At 50.7% G+C, this 8,208-nt stretch overlaps 1 long non-coding RNA gene across 1 annotated transcript; it reads left to right on the top strand.

The window, feature by feature from the left end:
- The first annotated feature begins 3,976 nt into the window (after window positions 1–3,976).
- Window positions 3,977–7,911, top strand: LOC108399475 (uncharacterized). The gene is made up of 3 exons (XR_001853652.3): window positions 3,977–4,428; window positions 6,368–6,442; window positions 7,561–7,911. It is a non-coding gene; the product is annotated as an uncharacterized lncRNA (long non-coding RNA).
- The last annotated feature ends 297 nt before the right edge of the window (window positions 7,912–8,208 follow it).

Here is an 8,208-nt window from a genome sequence, read left to right as displayed (position 1 = left end):
ATCTGAATAAACAAGTACAATAATCTTTCAAAACTTTTTCTTTGGACACTTACCAGTGAAGATATATGGATGGCAAATAAGCACTTGAAAAGATGCTCAACATCATTACTCATCAGGAAAATGCAAATTAAAACCTTAATAAGATACCACTACACACCCACGAGAATGACTAAAACTGAAGACTGACCATACCTGGCATTGGTGAGGCTGTGGAGGACCTGAGCTCTCATACACTGCTGGTGGGAATGTAAAGTGGTGCAATGAATTTGGAAAACAGTTGGCGGTTTCTTAAAAAGTTAACCATAAGTTGGCCAGATGACCCACCCGATCCACTCCTAGGTATTTACCCAGGAATAATGAAATTACGTCTACTCAGAGACTTTTGTATGAATGTTCATGGCAACTTTATTTCTAAGAGACAAAAACTGAAAACATTCCAAATGTCCATCAGAGGTGAATGGATAAACAAATTGTGGTATAGCCATAAATGGAAATCCATTCTGTAATGAAAAGGGATGAACCTTTGATACATGCAACAACATGCATGAATATAAAAATAATGATGCTGACTAAAAGAAGCCAGATAAAAATGAGTTCATATTCTGTGATCCCACATATACAGGGTCCCAAGTTCTAGAAAATGTAATAACAATAGAAAGCAGGTCTGAGGCTGCCTGTCTGTATGTTTGGGGATCAGTATGTGAAGAGGGGAGGGAAGGATGGAAAATAAAGGAACAAGGAAAATTTTAGGGGTGGTGGATATGTTCACTGTCTCAAGAGTGGGGATGGTTTCATGGGAGCATACATATGCCAACTCTCTTCAGTGGTATGCTTTAAAAATACACAGTTTATTGTAGTTCTATTATGTCTCAAAAAGCCAGAACAAAACAAAACAAGTTGTGTGGATAACTGAGCACACAAGAAGTCGCACTGGAGAATTGCTCTTTTTCATTTTATTTTGGGATTACCTATGGAAATCAAACCAAATCGAATCAAAAGCTGATCGATTTTGTCATGGTTGACTCAACATGGTATAGCCCAAAGAGAGGAGGAGGTGAGGATGCAGAACTTGGCAATTTGAAAATAATCGCTTTACCTCCTTGAGCCTTAGCTGCTTCATCTACAAAATGGGCATGCCTCTTGTTGCCCTGCCTCCCCCATGAAACTCATTGGAGGAAAAATAAGTGACCTTGCTTTCAAGTGTGAAGGACCAAATTTCCTCGTCTATGTAACACATGCTTGCCAAGCACTTGGTGGCAATCCCAGTCCTGGATACCACTGGCCCATCTGAGGGGTGCTGGGAGCTTACAGCCCCCACCCCTGGAGTCAGCACTCACCATCTCCCCTTTGGGCTCTCAGGCTGACTGCTACTCTGTGGCTTTGTTCCCAGACCCTGTTTGGCTGGTGCCTTAAGGCCCATTTGTGTCCCTGCTTCCCACCTGCTCTGATGGCCCAGTTGGCCTCACATCTTCTTCTGCATTGTCTCCAGCTCCTCATGTATCATCTGTCACGTAGGGACAACAGGGTAGGCCTGCCCACTCATACCAAGATCAAAGAGGGAGAGGCTCCCATTGGTCAGTCTCCTCAGGCACTGGGGAGACAGACCTGGATGGAGAGGGAACCCACAGTCTGGTGGGAGAGGCAGACCTACAGGCCTGCTGTGCCAGCACCTATCCGGTGTGAGGCTTTATGGCTGGGGTGCCATAGGCTGCCCCAGGCATGAGGGGGCACAGGGTGGCAGTAAAAGGAGGCTTCTTAGATGAGGAAAGGGCACAGCTGGACTCAGAAGGATGGGTGAGTACTTGGCAGATGGACGTAGGAGAACATTCCAGACAGAGGATATGAGATCCCTTCCTATAGGGCAAAGGCCTTAGAGCATTGAGACACTGTGAATGGTCTGGTGTCACCAAACCCAGCAGGAGGTGAGGCTGTAGGGAAAGGCAGGGACAGATCCTGGAGGGAAGTGTGGTGCACATGCCGAGGGCTTTGGGGTTGAATCTGTGGGCTGGGCAGGCACTGAAGGGTTCCTGTGGAGGTGAAAGTCATAGCTCACTCTGGTGGGGCAGAAGGGTTCATTTGTGGGGCCCTCTTCAAATCTTCCCCAGGAGGGTTGCTTTCTCTCTGGAGCAGGGTTTCTTAACCATGGCACTACTGACACCTGGAGCCAGACAAGCCTTTGTTACAGGCAGTGGTCCTGTGCCTTGTAAGATGTTCAGCAACAGTTTCCCTGGCCTCCGTGCACTAGATGCCAGCGCTGCTCCCCGAGCTGTGACCACAAATGTCTGCAGACATTGTCCCTGGGGTGGCAAACTGCTCTCAGAACCACTGCTCTACAGTTTGCCTTGTTTTTTGAGCTATGTATACAGATGGCCCTGCCTCTATTTGCCCTCTTCCCTCCTTCCAAAGCCCAACACTACCTGGCTTCCAGCCCTTCCACGAGGTACACGGCTGGGTGGTGCCCTTGCCTCCCTCACAGCCCCACTCAGCACCAATGGCACTACCTCCCTGCTCAGGGGCACCGGCTGGGGCTGGCTCTGGGGAGTCAGCTGCCAACAGCTCAGGCCGCCTCTGCATCAGGCCAGCAGGGCACCTAATCCCCTGTGGGGCACAGCATGTGGTGTCGAGGAGACTCCTGGATGGGGTCCCACCTCGAGGTTGGCTGGGATCAGAACTATTCAAGCCTGTTGGCCCTGTACCCTCTGTCCCTCAGGCCTGCTCTCTGCCAAGCTCATAGCCTGGAGGGACAAGTCAGCCTAGGAAGCCTGCCAGGGAGAGGGCACCAGGTCGGGGACAGAGGGCAGGTGGTGGCAGCTAGAGGCCATGTGACTGCTGGAGGCTATGTGTGTCACAGGGCAGAGCCGGGCCACTGGCTCATTCCTGGCCTCAATCTGAGAAGGCTTCACATGACTTCTCTGTGGGAGCCTGCATGCCGGGGGCAGGAGAGATGGTGGGAGGGAGGGGGAAGTGATTTTAGGATCCGGGCTGGAAATACAAAATATATTTGTGAATCACAAGCAGATATTCATCACATGGCCCACTGAGTTCGCCTATGCAGAGCCCAGGCTTCGGGTGCAAAACCCGTATCCCGCCCCCGGCTCTCTGCAGGCTCTGTAGCCAGCGGGGCAAGGGGATTAGGGTAGGAGGTGGGGGCGCCGGCCAGCCACCTGGTCTCCATCTCCCAAAACTTCAGCCAAACCAGAACACAAAACCCATCCCCAGTTTTGGCACGTTCCACATGCTTATTCATATGTTAACCTCACAACAGCCCCATTTCTCAGTGAGAAAACCAAGGCCTGGAAAAATTCCTCTGTGTTCCCTTTTCTTCCTTCCTTTCAGTTTCCAGGGTTTAATTTAGTTTAATTTTACTTTAAAACACGTCACATAGCTCCCTCTACATCACTGTGGCCCTCCAAGGCACTTGCTGGCAGGTCCCTGCTGTTGACAGGATGAAGTGAGGGGTCTTGAAATCGCCCTTCCTCCATCCAGGCTGCCGGAGCCTACAACCACCAGCCAAGAGGGTCAGAAGTGCAGGACACACCAGGGTCAGGCAGCTTCTGCAGCTGTCAGGGTGAGACCAGGTCCTGGCAGGCCTCCGAATGCCAGGGAGGCTCCTTCTCCTGAGGAGTGAGAGGAAAGCCCCAGGGTTCCTCCAGTAGCCCCGCCTCCCAGCTCCCAGAGGGCCAGGAGCTTTATTTAGTTGTGCTGAAATCCCGCAGACCTGGACCAGGACTCCTAAGCCCATGTCCTCACCATCCAGGAGGACAAAAGCTTGTGAGCAGGCTCTGTCCCCTCTGGGAAGAGAGCCACCTGCCTCGTGCTTGCTGAATGCCTGTCCTCTAGGGTTATTACTTTCAAAATAACATCTAATATATTTAATCACATTACATAAGCAAGATAGGTTCCGTACAGAACAGTTGGAAGTCCAGAACAGTATATGAAAGGAGATTAAAAATTCACCATCATCTCACCAATCAGAGACAACCCATCCCTGCTGGAATGTTGGTAGACAGCTTTCCCACCTATTCCTGAGTCATGGGTATGCATATAACCCACTAGAAGAAGGAAAACCACAGTAATACTTTAGATTAAAGTTACTGAGGCACAACATACCCAGTAAAAGGCTCAAATCTTCAGTGTGCAGCGCAGTACATTTTGCCTGTGACTGCACCCTTCAAACCGTCCCTCAGATCCAGACGGAGAACATCTCCACATCCCCGAAACGACACTAGCGGTACTCTGACTTCCACTGCTCCAGATGATTTGCTTGTTCTTGAGCATCGTGTGAATGGATCCACACAGCATCTACTCTTTGTGTCTGGCTTCGCTCACCCAATCCATGCATCTACCACAAGCCCTGGCCTAGAAAAGGCACCCAACGTTGGCACCTGGAATGTGTGTCGGATGAATGTCTAGTAATGGAATGAGGAGGTGAGTGGGCTTTGGTTGTGGGGTGGTGTCCTGCGTTTTTTAGCCACCATCTGGCATCTGTGGGGAGAAGGGGAGCTGTCAGGAGGTCTAATAATCCGGGTGAGAGCAGATGACCCTGAGCTAAAGGGGGGGCTGTGGGGAGAGTGAGGAGGGAGTGGGCTCTGCACTCCTGTCTGCCTGGCACTCACAGGGGTAGGATTGGTGCCCAGGAGCACCAGGTAGGGGGTACTTTAAGAAACGCCATCAGAGCAGCCACTTGACATGGTGGCTGCCTCACTGTCACAGTGTCCCAGGCTCAGCAGTGACTTGGGGTGCTGAACAGCACATAGTGGAGATGCCCCACTGGGAAATGCAAGCCCTTGGCTCCTGGAGAGATGGGCACTGTTGTCCTGCACACCCAGAGTGAGATGCTTACTCTCTAGGATCAGAATGGCGGCACAAGGCCCAGCCATGGGGGCCCCCTTTTATTATTTAAAGGTCTCAGGATTGTAAAGGACCCATCTCCTGCCCCTCAGCCCATCTGAGGCTTGAGCCCCTTTTGACATTCTTTCTAAGGCACGCTCAGCTTCCACGCCTCCCTTCCCCCTCTGTCTGTCATCAACACCCTGGCCTCAGTGACCATTACCTCTCACCTGACCTGCTCTAGCGCCCTCCATCTGCTGGTACTTGCTGTTATCTACTCTGCAGGCAGGGGTCGGGTGCTCTCCAAGCAGGAGCCTCACTGAGTGGCTGGACTGTGGCACAAGGAAACAGGACTGGAGAGGGATGGACCCCCAGGCAGCAGGAGCTGCTGGGCTGTGCTGGGAAGGAGGGAGCCCTGGAGAGAAGGGCGGGGAGCTGCCCTGAGCTCTGTTGGTGTAAGAGGTTTGATGGGGCAGGGACAGGAGGGGCAGTGCTGGTATGACACAGGGGGCTGAGGCCAGGCAGGATGTTGTTATTTGATGAAGATTCATTGCCCATGATTTCTTTCCTTGGGCTTATCATTAATGGGTCATAGGAGATTAAAAGGATGGGGGTGGTGCTAGGTTTGGTTTTTTTTTTTTTCTGTATCACTAGGGAGATGGCGATGGCTCTGGGAATGTGGTAAATTGGTTCTCCACGAGCTTATGAGTTATTGGAGTAGAAGATAACCATGCTATAAACTTCTAAACCAGAGACAAACAGGCTGTGAACAAGCTGTTAGAACAACCAGCATGTTGCAGTTAAATAATTCCTAGTCGATTATTGAGTGGGCTGCCTGGCGTGGTTTGTTAATGCTGTCCCAGAGAACAGTGATCAGATCAGCAGTGTTTTGGGGTTGCATGTGGAAGGAGCTCCCCTCAGCTGACTGGTGCTGTCCTCCACCAGGTGATTCAGTGGTCAGACTTGCTCAGGCAAGAGGGAGCTGTGTCACGACAAGCACTGCACCCACGTGCCAGTTCCGACCAAGGGCCAGATCACAGGGTCAGTAATGCCTCCTGGCCAGAGGATGCGAGCCGGGCAGCTGTCCCTGACATGCCAGCCAGGAGAGGTCCTCTTACCAAGGCCTTGGTCACTGTGGGGAGTATGAGTCTCCTGTGCTCAGAAGGGCATGTGAGTGGCTATGGTCAGAGGGAGGCAGGGAGCCTGCTCCTGGCTTGCACCTAGATATGCATACAGGAAGCTGGGAGGAGGCCTTTAAGGCCAGGATGGAGGGTTCTTCCAGCATCCCCTGCGGCCAGAAGAATGGGGTCCTTGATGCACTCAGGGATCAGCTGGGAGAAGAGATAGGAGCTGAGCACGTTGCAGTTAAATAATTCCTAGATTGCAGAACATCTCCGAGCTTCATTTTCTTCTTTTGTAGAATGAGTAAAATAAGACGAGGAATGAAAGTGCCCTATAAATTGAATGATGTTATATGAATCTAAGGCATTATTTACCTGCTCCAGAAATCTTTGTGTTTAATATTTTTATCAACAAGTTGGAGGAAGATACTGGATACATGCTTATCAGATGGGTGTGGAAAGTAAAGCCAGGAAGGCTGGCAGAGCCACAGGTAAGGGGGACCTTGCCCTGCAGCATCTGAAAACCCTACACTACTTGGTTTCTCTCCCCTGGGTGCCCTCTCTGTGTGACCATCAGAACACGCAGTGCCCCTAAAGGAGCTCCATCCTTCCTGACGTGCTGCTGCCTCTCTCTAGCTCAGGCTTTCTCCATCTCAGCACCAGGGTCATGGAGGACCAGATAATTCTCTGTGGCGGGGCTTCCCTGAGCACTGTAGAACATTTAGCAATATCCCCGGCCTCTACCCCTAGATGCCAGTAGTGTGACTACTGTTCTCCTTGTGACAACCAAATGTCCCTGGGGGACAAAATCGCCCCTGGTTGAGACCATACTGCTAGCTTTATTCTTTGCATGTCCCTGCCTGCATCATATGTGGCTCTGCTCATACCAAAGTACACGCGGCTCTTTAAATAAAGGTTTTCTATGCCTTCCCACACCTTTGCATACCTGGATCTTTGCCCCCACCATCCCTTCCCACTCCTGCCTTTGGAGCTTCACAAAGTCCTGCTCGTCTTGGAAAACACATCTCAAGCATCCCTTCTCTGAGGACACTGTGTCGGAGACTCCCCACCAGCTAGCAGACTCACAACATACTTCTTCTGGAGCCCTGGCTGCATGGATTCTAATTTTTTGCTGGTGACTGTCTCTCCCACTGGACTATAAACTTTTTGAGGGCAATTCCTAGATCTTGCTTGCTTATCTTTGCTTACCGGTGCCTGGTACACAGCCTTGCCCAGAGTGGGGCTTAGTGAATAACTAGTTGAGTATAATATTACTCAGTGAATCTCTATGAGCTGGGCACAGGATGTATAATGCTCCAGTGCAAATGAGAAGATTTTCTGGATCTTAGTAAAGCAAAGAGTCTAGTATTCCATCCTTAGGCAGCATAGTACAAGCTCATGTATTGGGCGGAAAAAAAGAAACGTATTATTATTTTAATCTCCAGGACACCAGAAAGGTTTAGAGGAGGTTTTCCTCCTGTGAAACACCTTTTCCAGACTCTACCCTTGCAAGCACCCTGGTGTGGATGCAGCAGGGAGCACTTTCTGTTTGAAAGATGCTGAGGATGGACACTAACCCCAGCCAAACTTTTTCCTTGCTCCCCTCCAGAGCATGGGGCTCCACCTCGTCTCCCTTAAACACGAATATGATCCCTCCTGTCCAAGAGCGCAGCCCCGCCCTGCGGCTCCCCGCACCCTTGGCTACGGGACTTTCTCCAGCTCTCCCCTCTGCATTGTCAAAACGGGAACAGACTGCGCAGAAGGAACGCGTTTGGTGCTGAGACCGGAGCCAGGGCAATACGAGGCAGATCCAGACAATCTGCTCTGTTCCTCCCAAGGAGAGAGGAAAGGCTTTTATTACTTGCTGACAATTAAGTCAGCAATGGGAAAATCTCTGGGTGACCAAAGCTAAGCAAAGCAAGAGACGTACATCATGTACTGATGCACCTTGAAAAATAAAAAAGCCTGCTTTAAATCGTCAGGCTTCATCGTGTGCGCATGCTGCGGGTGGTGGTGGTGGTGATACGTATGTACTAAAGGAAAAATCATGGGCTCCCAGATACAAAAAACCATCCAGTCGTACCTCCACCCATGGCTGGAGTGGCACTGATGACCCCCCTCCCTCAAGCTGGTCGCCTTCAGCGACAGGGACTTCTCACCGCGTTAGCAAATGTTAGATGGCTCTGTCTGCTAGGAAGCTCAGGCCGCTCTGGTGCTTTATCCTTTTGTCCTAAGCCCAATTCTCTGTTTCATTTGG

The sequence above is a fragment of the Manis javanica genome, chromosome 2, assembly GCF_040802235.1.
Source record: "Manis javanica isolate MJ-LG chromosome 2, MJ_LKY, whole genome shotgun sequence".
NCBI classification, from domain to species: Eukaryota; Metazoa; Chordata; class Mammalia; order Pholidota; family Manidae; genus Manis; species Manis javanica.
The sequence above is the reverse complement of the archived record's forward strand: the minus strand, read 5'-3'. Positions and strand labels throughout refer to the sequence as shown.